Source organism: Indicator indicator, chromosome 5 (genome assembly GCF_027791375.1).
Source record: "Indicator indicator isolate 239-I01 chromosome 5, UM_Iind_1.1, whole genome shotgun sequence".
In the NCBI taxonomy this organism is placed as follows: domain Eukaryota; kingdom Metazoa; phylum Chordata; class Aves; order Piciformes; family Indicatoridae; genus Indicator; species Indicator indicator.
Genome location: NC_072014.1, coordinates 43431532 through 43445247, shown reverse-complemented (window position 1 = coordinate 43445247; position 13716 = coordinate 43431532). Strand labels below are relative to the sequence as shown.

The 13716-nt window shown below is 45.7% G+C and overlaps 1 protein-coding gene across 1 annotated transcript in view; it reads right to left on the bottom strand.

Annotated features, from left to right (window-relative positions):
* LRP1B (LDL receptor related protein 1B) overlaps positions 1-13716 on the bottom strand; it is a 660028-nt gene that overhangs the window by 397515 nt on the left and 248797 nt on the right. The window lies entirely within an intron of this gene.

Sequence of the window (13716 nt, the reverse complement as noted above, 5' to 3'; positions counted from 1 at the left end):
AATCAGTTATTTCTCTTCTCTACCAAAAGGCAAGTGTGTATTTGATGTCTCTGAAGGCTGTCTTTGTTCAGGGATCTATATGCCTCTGCTTGTAGGCTCTTGCAGCACGATAAAATCTAAGAAGCTTTAAAAATATATTAACCACATTTCAACTGCCAGCCCACATCTCTCAGAATTAACTAGGAGTTTATAAAGAAAATCAGCTGGTCTGATGAGCAGGCTCTGCTGCCATTGCAGCAATCAAGCTGGGGCTATTAGAGGGTGACAGTGTGTTGTGTTTCCATTACCACTGTCTGATGCAGAAGCATCCAGAGCTTGCAGGACTGCCTGGAGGAGCTCTCTGTGCCTACGATCAGCATGGGAAGCAGAGCGGAAAGATTAACTGCAAATCAAACTGAACGGGCTGCACAGGTGAGGAAAACTTGGTGGAAGGGTAGTGGCAACAGCTGGGCAGGGGAAAGTCTGTTCCACATGTCCAGGATGAGCTCAGGAGTGTCAGAGGTTTAACTGTGGTCCTGCAATACCTGCTCATGGGAGCCATCGGCTCGCTGCTACACCAGCAGCGTGTCAGGAGCATCAGATAATATTTGTCAAATGTTGGAAAATGAAAGGCTAAGAATAACAGAATCAAGATTAGGGGTTGGAAGGGACCTCCAGAGATCATCCAGTCCACGCCCCCTGCCAGAGTAGCATCACCCAGGGAAGATCACACAGGAACACATCCATGCAGGTCTTGAATATCTCCAGAGAAGGAGACTCCACAACTCCCCTGGGCAGCCTGTTCCAGGGTTCTGCCAGTCTCACATGGAAAAAACTTTTCCTCATGTTCACATGGAACTTCCTATGCCTCAGCTTCCACCACTGCCCCTTTGTGCTGTCATTGGGCATCACTGAGCAGAGCCTGGCTCCAGCCTCTTGGCACTCACCCTGCACATCTTTATCACTGTGAACGAGGTCACCTCTCAGGCTCCTCCTCTCCAAGCTAAAGAGCCCCAGCTCCCTCAGGCTCTCCTCATAAGGAGAACCTCACTATCAGGAAAATCAGTGGGAATTATGTCAAAATGCTCTTGTCAGCTGTTCAGAATTTCTCCCATAGATTCTCTTTTGTGAAAGAGTTATAATCACTTCTTGTTTCTGATAGCCCAGCTCCCTTTTAACAACATCTCCTAAGTACATGCTCCTGGTTTGCTCTATTTAAGGCTATTAATTCTTATCTCTCTCTTGTGCTCTATTCTGCAAACCCAAACCCCAGTTATAAGAAAAAAAAAAAGCTAATTGTATTGACAGATTATTATCAATATTTTTTTCAAGGAACAAAAACAGAAAGAGAGAAAGAAAAGGCTTAGAAATGGCTACAAAGCACAAATATTATTTACAATTAAAATGCAAATTCTAGGCCTTTAAGCTGAAACCCAGTACATGGATTCTGTGTAACATAAGCTGGTCAGAAGCAATATTACACTTCATTTATCACTGCACATAAGCAGACAAAAGGAATTGTGGTAGTCAAGTCTTTCCCTCCCAGATGTATGAAGTATTCTGCTGAGATCTGACACCCATCAGGACGCCCCAGGAGGACTTATTGTGCTGCTCAGAATGATTTATAGCGAGCTAGGACCAGTGTTGTGTCATCTGGGGAGGTCTTGTTAGAATGCTGATGTATGAAGACAGAGCACCCTCACCTCCTAAACTCAGCACTGGTAATATATAAAACCTGTCCTGGTGGCCATCTCATGTCAGCATTGCCATCCAGAAGTGACAGCATCTTTCGTCTCATAATGCAGCACCTCCCCTCAGAGCTGGCAATTTCCTATCAATGCTGGGCATCCAAAACCACCCTGGGAAAGACATCTCATACCTGCATCATGCAACAGGATCATCCTCTCACCTCACCACTTAAAACTGTGTTTATTGTTACAGAATGGCAGGGGTGGGAAGGGACCTCCAGAGATCAACCAGTCCAACCCCCTTCCAAAGCAGGAGCACCCAGGGCAGGTCACACAGGAACACATCCAGGTGGGGTTGGAAAGCCTGCAGAGCAGGAGACTCCACAATCTCTCTGGGCAGCCTGCTCCAGGGCTCTGCCACCCTCACAGTAAAGGAGTTAGTCCAGTTCCAACTGTTCTGGAATTTACAGTTGTGCCAACCCAGGGGCTTAAGCAATGAAGGTACAAGTTTAGGTGCTGTGACTCTGCAGTGGTTTCCTATTGAAAATTAACTTTTAATCAACTCACAGAATCTTAAATGTAGGGAATTAGCCCCCCAGAGAGGTTGTGGAGTCTCCTCCTCTGGAGACTTTCCAACTCCACCTGGATGTGTTCCTGTGTGATGTGCCCTGGGTGACTCTGCTCTTGATCTTCACAAGTCCCTTTCCACCCCTACCATTCTGTGATTCTCTGAAGTACAGAAGGCAGCATTCAGGCCACTTTGTCTCTCTGAACGTTTAATCCTCCCTGAGTAACCAGCTGTAACAGCAGCATCACAAACTCTGTAACAAAATATCCTGCTGGTGGTGCTGCCCAACCAAATGTCCCTTCTTCAGTTGCACCCATTTCTGCTGTTTCCTAAACAACTACAACCCAACAGAAATCTCCCTCTGATTTTGGATTTCAGTCTGACTGCATAGCAGGCATCAAAATGCAGACCAGCCCAATCCTGCCAAAGTAAATTAATCACAGAATCACAGAGTCACAGAGCTGTCAGGGTTGGAAGGGACCTCAAGGATCAGCCAGTTCCAACCCCCCTGCCATGGGCAGGGACACCTCACACTCCAGCAGGTTGCTCACAGCCACATCCAGCCTGGCCCTAAGAACCTCCAGGGATGAGGCTTCCACCACCTCCCTGGGCAACCTGTGCCAGTGTCTCAAATAAAGGAGGAGTGAATTTTGTTCCCAAGAGATGAGACGTGGACGATGCATGAAGGCCCAAAGCTGGGTCTAGGTGAGGTTCAGGCTTGCACCTTAGCTATGCAAACTCCCTAAAAAAGCTGAGAGAAAAGAGAGGAAGAGACAAGCAGCCAAGGTGCTGCTTGGGCCCATTGGTGTGTTAATCAAGGAATGAGATAAGTGTTTTGTTTTGTTTAGCAATCAAGAGTGCTGGAGCTTACGTAGGAGCATATATTTAGCAACATTAGCAAACAAAGTTGGCAATCAAGAAGCTGAAAGAGATCCCCCCTGCATCTAACCAGGCAGGAAGGGTTGCACATGAAGAAGATCCAGGCAGGGTCTTTGGATTTGTCTACACTGCAGTAGAAAGGCTGCTGCAGGCAGAGAGGCACTGATCACCCAGGTCTGCATGGGCCAACTGATCACAGGAGTGGCTAATTGAAAGGGAAGCCATTGGGTAATTATGATGTGGTTGCTCACATCTCACAGGATTTTAGTTTAAATGAATCTCTCTCTTAACAGATGGGCAGTAGCCTGGTATCTCCTGAAGCTGAAAGCCTGGTATCTGAACCTTTAATTGAGGGTTAGAGGAGTGAGGAAATAATATTCCCATCTGCAGCTCTCAGTTACACAATACAAGCATTAAATGTCTACTATAGCTGACACAGAGCAAGGTCAAGACTCATCTTTCATATGGATGAACTTTTATTGGATGAACTATTGAGCAGTATTTCCAAAATCCCATTGCTTGATGAGAATGAGTTTGACTCTCCTATTAGTACCCTTTAAAGCAGCTGATGGAAATGCCTTACTGCCAAAGGGAAGGAGGGAAGGAAGATACCAAGGTATGGGTGGTTCTAAGGAAGAAGGAAAAGGTTAAAGTCAGTGGGTAAAACCACACAGAACTGAACACCTTCACCACTCATTTAGAAGCTGGTATCTTACAGACTGGCTGTCAAAACTGCACAGTCACCTTGCAAATACAAAAAAAAAAAAAAAAAACCAACAACCCACCACATTATCACAGGCAGGTAAAATTTTTACAGCAATGAAAGGAAAGTCTGAACAAGAGGGATCCTCCATCCAGTTCTTATTAGGCTGCCAGCAGTTAAAGAGGGAAGGACTAGAGGGATATTTTTCTGTGCACTGGTTGGTAAAATGAAGGGATTTCTCTTGGATGTAAGGGAAAAAAAGGTAGACCTCTGCTGACTTTGCCAGTAGAGAAACTGCTATGTTCTAACTATTCCCCTTTCTTATTTAAGATCATTTCATCCAGACAGCTTTACTCTATCACAGCTCTTTTGAAAGGCCTTGACAGCACACCCTTAAAATTCACCAAGTTCCCCTTTGCCCTTTCAGTTGCTTTCAGTGAAGTTACAACTACTATTGTGCAGGATTTCACCCACTCCTGACTTGCAGTGCTTGGGGAAATTGCCACACATTTCTCCCTAAAAGCTTTTGAAGTCTCAATTTCCATCAGTTTGGATGCTATGAAGCATGAAGTGCCAAAATAACCCCCACTGCACAACCCCTACCTGCACTGGGATTTGGATCTGCTGAATAAGTATCCAGAAGTTAACTGAACATGTTAACAAATCCCTAAGTATAATTATTTTCCTAGCAGAAAGTCAAGCAAACTGCACAGAGCAGAAGGCACTGCTACCAATTTTTATATCCAATACACACAGAAGGAAAAAGAGCTTTGGTTGGAAGTCTAGAATGGCTCAGGGTGGAAGGGATCACAGATATCTTCTCTTCCAACCTCCCCACCATGCCCAGGGACACCTCTCAACCAGACTCAGCTGCTCAAGGTCTCATCCAACCTGGCCTGCAACACCCCCAGGCAGGAGGCAGCCACAGCCTCCCTGGGCAGCCTGTGCCAGAGTCTCACCACCCTCCTGCTCAAGAACTTCTTCCTCAGCTCCAGTCTAGCCCTGCTCTGCCTCAGCTTCAAACCATTCCCCCTTGGCCTGTCTTCAGACACCCTCAGCAAAAGTCCCTCTGCAGCCTTCCTGCAGGATCCCTTCAAGTCCTGGAAGGCAGCTCTGAGGTCCCCCTGGAGCCTTCTCTTCTCCAGGCTGAACACCCCCAGCTCCCTCAGCCTGGCCTCACAGCAGAGCTGCTCCAGCCCTTGGATCATCTTTGTGGCCTCCTCTGGACTCACTCCACAGCTCTGTGTCCTTCTTCTGCTGGGGACAGCAGAACTGGAGGCAGGATTGGAGGTGAGGTCTGAGCAGAGCAGAGCAAAGGGGAAGCTGTGGTATGGAACATGACATTTGCTCTCTCTGTTCTTAGCTTTGGTAGCCAATTATTTGTGTTACAGAATAAACCCCAGTGCCCAGTGCTCCACACATAGATGCCCAATTATTTTGTTTCTGGTTTCTATGTATTTGTTAAAAGTGTGGTGTAGACTCTGATCTTTCTAAGATCTACAAGGCCATGTAGCTAACACAGCTTTAATTTAAGGTCACAGCAAACTAAATAAATCTCACTCCTGTCAATTAAGTTTAATCTTTCATTTACTTGGATTTGATACTAGAGTAGAGCCTTCATAGTGACAAATATCTTCTAATACATTCATCAAGAGAAAATAAGAAATTCTTTAATAAGGCTGACTTTGGGTCAAATTCTATTCATTTACTTTGGTAGAAATCAAGATTAATTCTTTGGATTTATACCATAATACAGGGGGGGGGAAAGGCAATAATTTGGTGTTTTGTCTCATATTTTGATGCTGTGGCTCCTGAATGAAGTTAATTTAGACTCCATTGTAGGTGTCAAAGTCTTCTATGTGTCATTTATATTTTTAATACAATACTAAGCCTTCCCACATCCACCTCCAAAGCATTTCCTAGAAACAATAAGGAAATCAAGGTCCTCATTGTTTGCTGCTCAAAGCTTCCAAATGTGTTTTGAAAATGGCATTAAGTACAGCAGGCAGGTTGGTGAGGAGAGCAGCTTCACACACTCAGGTGTTTGGCTGGATGTGCTCATGCAGCCTGGCACTGCTCAGCTCCCTGCCAGAGCTCTCCTCATCTGCTGTTCACCAGGTGTGTGAGGTACACACTCGGGGCAGAACCCTTCCAGAGGCAATGGTTTGATTCCTGACTGTGCCATGGGAGGCCTTTGGATTTCTCACATCTGGCAGGCCTTAAAAGCTGTCAGAGTGTAGGTTTCTACAAGGCATTAAACCAGGACTATTGTATTAGAATGAAAATCACTGAAATGCCACAAAGAAGTAAATTTGTCTGAGGCATTTCAAATCCTTATTGTTGGTTGCTTTTCCTTTCTTTTTTTTTTTTTTCTTTCCCCTACACACAGCAATGCAGATAACTTGCCCTGGCTGAAAGCACAGCAACCTAAGGACAAGTAACACAGAACCACAGAAACATTCAAGCTTGGAGAAGACCCTCAGGATCACCAAGCCTAACCCAGAACCCTACTCTGCAAGGCTCAACCCTAAACCACAGCCCAGGCACCACAGCCCCAGGCACCACATCCAAACCACTTTTAAAGACATCCAGAGGTGGTGACTCCACCACCTCCCTGGGCAGCACATTCCAATCCCTGACCACTCTTGCCATGAATAAATGTTTCCTACTGTCCAGTCTAAACCTACCCAGTCACGGCTTGAGGCCATTCCCTCTTGTTCTGTTCTTGTTCACTAATTACCTGTGAGAAGAGACCAGCAGCAGCCTCCTCACAACCTCCTTTCAGGTAGTTGTAGACAGCCAGGAGGTCTCCCCTCAGCCTCCTCTTTTCCAAACTAACCATCCTCAGCTCCTTCCATCTCTCTCCATCAGATTTATTCTCCAGGCCCTTCACAGCTTCCTTGCCCTCCTCTGCCCTGGCTCCAGCACCTCCACATCTCTCCTGTATTGAGTGCCCCAAACTGGACACAACACTCCAGGTGTGGCCTCCCCAGAGCTGAGTCCCAGGGAACAGTCACCTCCCTGCTCCTGCTGGACACAGCATTGCTGATCCCAGCCAGGATGCCTTTGGCTTTCTTGGCCACCTGGGCACTGCTGGCTCCTACTCAGCTGCTTGTCCATGAGCACCCCCAGGTCCCTTTCTGCCAGCAGCTTTCCAGCCACACTGCCCCAAGCTTGGAGCATTCTTGGGGTTGTGGCGCCCCAAGTGCAGGACCTGGCACTTGGCCTTGTTGAAGCTCATCCTATTAACATTGGTCATGGATCCAACCTATCCAAGTCCCTCTGTAGAGCCTCCCTACCCTGGTGCAGACCAACACTCCACCTAACTTGGTGTCATCTGTGAACTTACTGCTGACACTCTCTGTGTCTTCATCAAGGTCATCAATAAAGATGTTAAACAGGAGTGGTCCCAACACTGAGCCCTGAAGAACACCTCTTGAGCCCTCAATTAACACCGAATTCCTCTGCAGGACTTTGGATTGCAGCTCCCATCTGGGGCTGCATTTTATTTTTCTGTGGAAATGCACTTTTGCCTTCCCATTTCACCCAGAGTACATCTAGGTGTGTAGGTGTCTTTTTCTTACTGCTCCTTTGGAGCATTGGCACACAATGCCACATTGCCTGCTTGGAGGCCAGCTATTAATTCAGACACTAAGTATCCAATTTGCATTTCTATCAAACCAGAGAAAGACAAGAATACCACCTCCAATTTCCCACCTCCTCCTGCTCCCAGGCTTCTCTTCCTCTCCTGCTGCCCTTGCAGACCTCTCTGAGCACAGCTGAAATTACCCTGTCTGCATACACACCGCTGAAAGACAGATTCAGAAGTCCTTCCAATTTTATTTTTATCAACTCAACAGGGGGAAAAAGTGAATCTTCAACGCATCTCATTAGGGACCAACCAATTACACTTCCTTGAACTCCCAAGCAGAGATGGATAAATAATTAAGGAATTTACTAGATGATGTAAGATCCAATTTTCACTGGCAAGATTGACTTTCTTTGCAAATATTTTTACTGCTGCCTTTGGAAATACCCTTTCAACTATTTCTGTCAATAATTCTCTGTCTCTAGTTTCTGGTTGTGTCAGGGTTTCTCAGGGGGCATTTGTTATTCAGCACTTCCAGGCTGAGCTAATTGTCTGAATCCACAGATCACACACTATGCTTCTGCCATGTATTTGGATAGCTGCAAGAACTGTAATTAGTTCCTCATGTGAATATCAAATTTCTGCATCTAAAGCAATTTTTTTTTCTCTGCAATATCATGTTTAACACTAAGTTTCTGTAAGGATCCATGTCCCTAAGCCCACAGATGCTTTGAACCTACCAAGCTGTTCAGTTCAGCTGAGCTACTCAAATTCTGTTACAGAGGTTTGCAATCTCTCTGCAATGTCATTGGAGAGTAAGATGTGAACCAGATGTATCATTGCATTTGCTGAGGGTTGCCTCTGTTCTGGTACTCTTCCAGCCTCAGGGGCAAGAGAGTCAAACACCAGCCTCAGATCTGGAGTCTGGATGAAAGGAAAAAAAAAAAGGCGGGGTGGGGGTGGGGTGTAGGAATCTCAACAGACAAGTAAGGAACTAGAGCTGAGATTGGTAGGGAGGAACAAGGAACTTTGTGAAGAAAGATAAAAAGGAGTGAAAGCAAGCATCCTCGGATAGCAATGTATGGAATATTTGATGGTTTAGTTGCAGGACCTAAATAGCTCTCCCCATGAATCAAACATGTGCCTCTGGTTCAGACATCATTCTGCCTGTTTCTAGGCTTCACAGAAACTAAGGGAAATAGGAAGGAAACAAAGCTATGGCTATGCAGGTGTCTAAAGGCTAGCAAATACCTGTGTATGGAAATTCAGAGAGCTTTCAACTTGAAAAGCAACAACTAGCAATGAAAGGACTTAACCCATACTTAATTAACTCTGCATTTAATTATTAACACACCACAACCACAGCAGTATATACAAATAGCTGTCTGGAGACTCTCCTGCTTTCCAATCTGTATAATTACAAATTCCACAACAGCAAACTCTTCCTAATACTACTAAAAATATCTGTTTCTCTCCTAACAGAACATGGTATGGATATTCCTAGATAACTGAGATTGTCCAAAGCTCTTCTCTCATCAAAAGAATGAGGAAAATGACCATCTGCACAGCCCACACTGTGAAGGCAGACTTCTTTTGTTTTCCTAGGAGAAAAATACCAAGAAGTAAAAAAAAAAAAAATATACTAAAACTTCAAATTAAAATACAGGGAAAGCCTTCTGGAGAATAAACTATGTTAAAGAAAGGAAGCCTCAGCGACATGTGTAAGGACTTGGGGGTGCTGGGGGATCAGAAACTCACCAGGAGCTGTCAGTGAGCACTTGCAGCCAAGCAGAGCCTAGGCTGCAGCAAGAGAAGTGTGGCCAGCAGGGCCAGGGAGGGGATTCTGCCCCTCTGCTCCACTCTGCTGAGACCACACCTGGAGCTCTGTGTCCAGTTCTGGAGCCTCTGTTCCAGGAAAAATCTGGATGTGCTGGAAGGTGTCCAGAGAAGGGCCATGAGGATGAGCAGAGGGCTGGAGCTGCTCTGCTCTGGAGACAGACTGAGAGTTGGGGTTGTGCAGTCTGGAGAGGAGAAGGCTCCAAGGAGACCTTCTTGTGGCCTTCCAGGATCTGAAGGGGGCTCCAGGAAATCTGGGAAGGGACTTTTTAGGGGGTCAGGGAGTGATAGGACTGGGAGGAATGGAGCAAAAAGAGAAGTGGGGAGATTCAGATTGGATGTTAGGAAGAAGTTCTTCCCCATGAGGGTGGTGAGACACTGGAATAGGTTGCCCAGGGAGGTGGTGGAAGCCTCATCCCTGGAGATTTTTGCAGCCAGGCTGGATGTGGCTCTGAGCAACCTGATGTAGTGTGAGGTGTCCCTGCCCATGGCAGGGGAGTTGGAACTGGATGAGCCTTGAGGTCCCTTCCAGCCCTGACAATTCTGTGATTCTATTTTAAAGAGAAGCTTTTTCACCTCTTCCTATAGCCAAGATTAGACAGGGGGCAAAAATCTGGTAAATTTAATACATTAAGGATGAAACTCCACAAGCATTCTTGTGGCTCCTCACCATCCCAAAATAACCATCTCTCACTTTAAATCATTCTCTAATTTCTTTGAACAATTCTTTGTCTGCAGCCTATTTATAGTGGAGTTAAACAAGCAACAAGCCAAAAGCCAGCTGCCTTGATTATTAAGCTTGCTATGTTCTGCTGCTTGAGTGCATGATAGGTCTTAGAATTAGCTGTCTCTGTGAATTCATTAAAGATACTGGGAAGAAGTCATTAAGCTCCTTTGTGGAACCAGGTAGCTGAAACAATTTCCTTAAAAAACTGGCAAGTGGCACTGTGCAGCTCAATAGGATATGCAGAGGACAGCTGGGAACAGGAGTTTTCACTAAGCATTATTTTATGACTCCTTTTCTATTAATGAGAGAGAAGTAGCAAGAGCAGTGAAGCAGAGAAGGAAAAAAAAATAGATGGAAATAAGCCTGGGGCAGAGCCAAAGAGGTTCTGGAAGCTCTGTCCTTAAATAATTAAAAAAAAAAAAATAAGAAGGAAAGCTCCAGGGCTGAATGCCTGAGAGCAGGAGGCATCATCTGTGGTGCAATTCCCGGCTGAGGAAAGAGAACTCTGGATATTCTTTGTGACTACAGCAGAGTGGTTTAAAGTTAAAAATTAAATCAAATCAAATTAAATTAAACTAAATTTAAAATTAAATTAAAGTTAGAAATTCCCTACAGCATCCTTTTGGTCCCCCCTACCCGAAACAAACTCCAAGATCCTGAACGTGGTGAACTGCTTAAAGCAAAGGTGCAATCTGAATCTCACAAACAGCTTCCAAGGAAAGTAGCTAGAAGTTGGACTTCCTGATGATCCATGCTGGAACAAACAGTGTAGGCAGTTTCATAGCTCACTGATGCCTCAGAAAATGAAAAATGTGGGTTTTAAACAAGGGCTGGACAGAGAAAAATGAATTAAAGCAATGTCTGGAAGGATTCAAGAAAACAGCTGAGAGATGTCTTGCTTTTGGAGCTCAAACTTCTGTTAAAGGAACAACCAGAGCATGTCTGGACAGATTCTGAAGTCCATTTGTCTCACAATGGTAAGACAAATCAGGGAGAAGTGACTTAGTAACGCAATTACTACTGACAAAGAGGGGTAGAGAAGTTTAAGGAAAGCTTCAATTTCTTAATAGAAAAGAAGCACAGCAAAGACTGAAGCACCTGAGAGAGGACAGGAAGAGCTGCAGAGTGCTTAGTTGGGAATATTTGGAATAGTGGCAGAAAAAAGACAGCTCAACTCTTAGTGCCAGCAGCCCACCAGCGATGCTAAAGAATTTCTCTCATTAACGTGGCTTGGTTGTCCCAGTTCAGAGGCTGTCTTTGTACAAGGTTTTGCTCCAGCCATCTGTCAGGAGCATATCTGAAAAGTAAAAGAAGGTACAAACAAGGAAGTCTGCCCAAGCTGCCAGAGGCCTTAGCCTTGCCTTTTTGCCATGATAGATTAATTACTTCTGGGACAAGCCAGAAGTGATCACTTCTAGAGCTCCTATGGAATCTGTCATGGAACTTGCAGTGATAACCAGGAGAGGAAGCACCTACCAGGCAGGGAAAGAAAGTTGTTTGCAAGAGTCCCCAGCACATCCTGCTGCCTAAGATGCCCATGGAACAGAGGGTTCTCACCTGCTCCATGACACTCCTGAACAAACATGAGGGGTTTGTGTAATAAGAAAAACACAAAGCAGGGAAAGAACAGAGAAAAGTCTCCCAGGGAGATGTACACAATACCATACTGGCTCCCTCACAAAATCCGTCAGCTCAGTGTCCTGTGGCTGGAAATTGCCAGGAGCAAACACTTAGGGGAATACAGCAGCAGCAAGCCTTCTGCAGAGCCATATTTCCTCTGCTTTATCTTGTCAGGCACTGACAAGCAGGGGCCAGTGGACATCTGGAAGTGATGGTTGTATCAGGTATACCAGCTCTGGATCAATAACACTACCAGGAGTGTGACTAATCCCTTTGCTGCACCCACAGTTTCTCTGAATTGTAGGGACAATTCACCTATGTCCTGAATAAAAAATTGGGGAAGAGAACAGCCACAAAATCCAATCCAGCAGAACTATTAAGAAATCCACTTCTGCTGCAGAGCAAGCACCAAACATGAAACAAAGACCAGTTGGAAGTCACTGGCTTGTTGCAAGGAAAAGAGGCAACGCAATTTGGAGGCACCAGTCTGTAAGGGCTGTTCCTCTCTGGACCTCTCTTTTGCTTTGCTTATTGCAAAGTAATAATGCAATTATCTACAGGAATAGCAGACAGTTGCTGAAACTTAACAGTTACCAGATCTGAGAAGCTGAGCCAGCCTGGGGGGATACTAAATACTGGCTGCTAAAGTTCTTCTGGATGGGGAGGAGAAAGGGATTGCCTACCATTGGCTGGTGAGGGTTTAACTGCCAAGAAATGGTAAAGAAGGCAATACTGGTGCAAACCTGAAGTAGAAGTCTTGTAACTATCATAGAAACCTAGAATGACTCAGGTTGGAAGGGACCTCAGAGCTCGTCTCCTCCAACCTCCCCAACCATGCCCAGGGACACCTCTCAACCAGACTCAGCTGCTCAAGGTCTCATCCAACCTGGCCTGCAACACCCTCAGTGAGGAGGCAGCCACAGCCTCCCTGGGCAGCCTGTGCCAGAGTCTCACCACCCTCACACTGAAGAACTTCTTCCTCAGCTCCAGTCTAACCCTGCTCTGCCTCAGCTTCAAACCATTCCCCCTTGGCCTGTCTCTAGACACCCTCAGCAAAAGTCTCTCTGCAGCCTTCCTGCAGGATCCCTTCAGGTCCTGGCAGGCAGCTCTGAGGTCCCCCTGGAGCCTTCTCCTCTCCAGGCTGAACACCCCCAGCTCCCTCAGCCTGTCCTCCATAGCAGAGACATGAGGTAGAAGCAATCACAGGAACTCCACACCTCGTTTCAAATGGGCAAGACCCTTGGCAGCTGGAACAGCACTATGCAATGAAGACAGTCTTAAAACTTGTAAACAACTGAAAGAAATCTTTCTATGAAGTACTACTTGAGCATTTAGAAAAGAAGGAAAAAATTCTTCGCCATGAGGGTGGTGAGACACTGGCACAGGTTGCCCAGGGAGGTGGTGGAAGCCTCATCCCTGGAGGCTTTTGCAGCCAGACTGGATGTGGCTGTGAGCAACCTGCTGTAGTGTGAGGTGTCCCTGCCCATGGCAGGGGGGTTGGAACTGGATGATCCTTGAGGTCCCTTCCAACCCTGACAATTCTGTGATTCTGTGAAACCTCCCTCTTTTATTTAAAACCATCACCCCTAGTCCTGTAGCAACAGGTCCTGTTACAGAGACTGTCCCCCTCTCGTTTTCATACATGCTGATCACGATCAATCCTTCCTGTATAATTTCTTCCATTTGGTTTCTTTCCTGACAAACAATTTAAATAACCTCTCTGGGCTGCAGTGTAAACCTTTATCTCAGCATCCCCACAGTTTGATCCACTTAGGTCAGGCAGGTAAAGTTCTAATTAACTGTGTCTCTCAAGCATCTAAATTGCTCTGCTTGGATTTCTGCAAAGGGAAAAAATTCAATAGGGTCAACAGCAGTTTAAAGAACTCTCAGCCACCAACACCCCTGATGCAATAGAAAGCTCAATTGTATTTTCCAGACCATGTAAAAGGGTGGCACTGGCAACTGGAGGAGGATGTGAAGTTGAAGGAGAGATTATTTGCAGAGCCAAGAACTGTTGTAATTTGAAGTCATGACTTTTCTACCAGGCCATAGTTAAAAGGCTAATGGTGGTGACAGTGCATGACCTGCCTGATCAGCTTGGTTGTTCCATTAGGCAATAGATTGTTT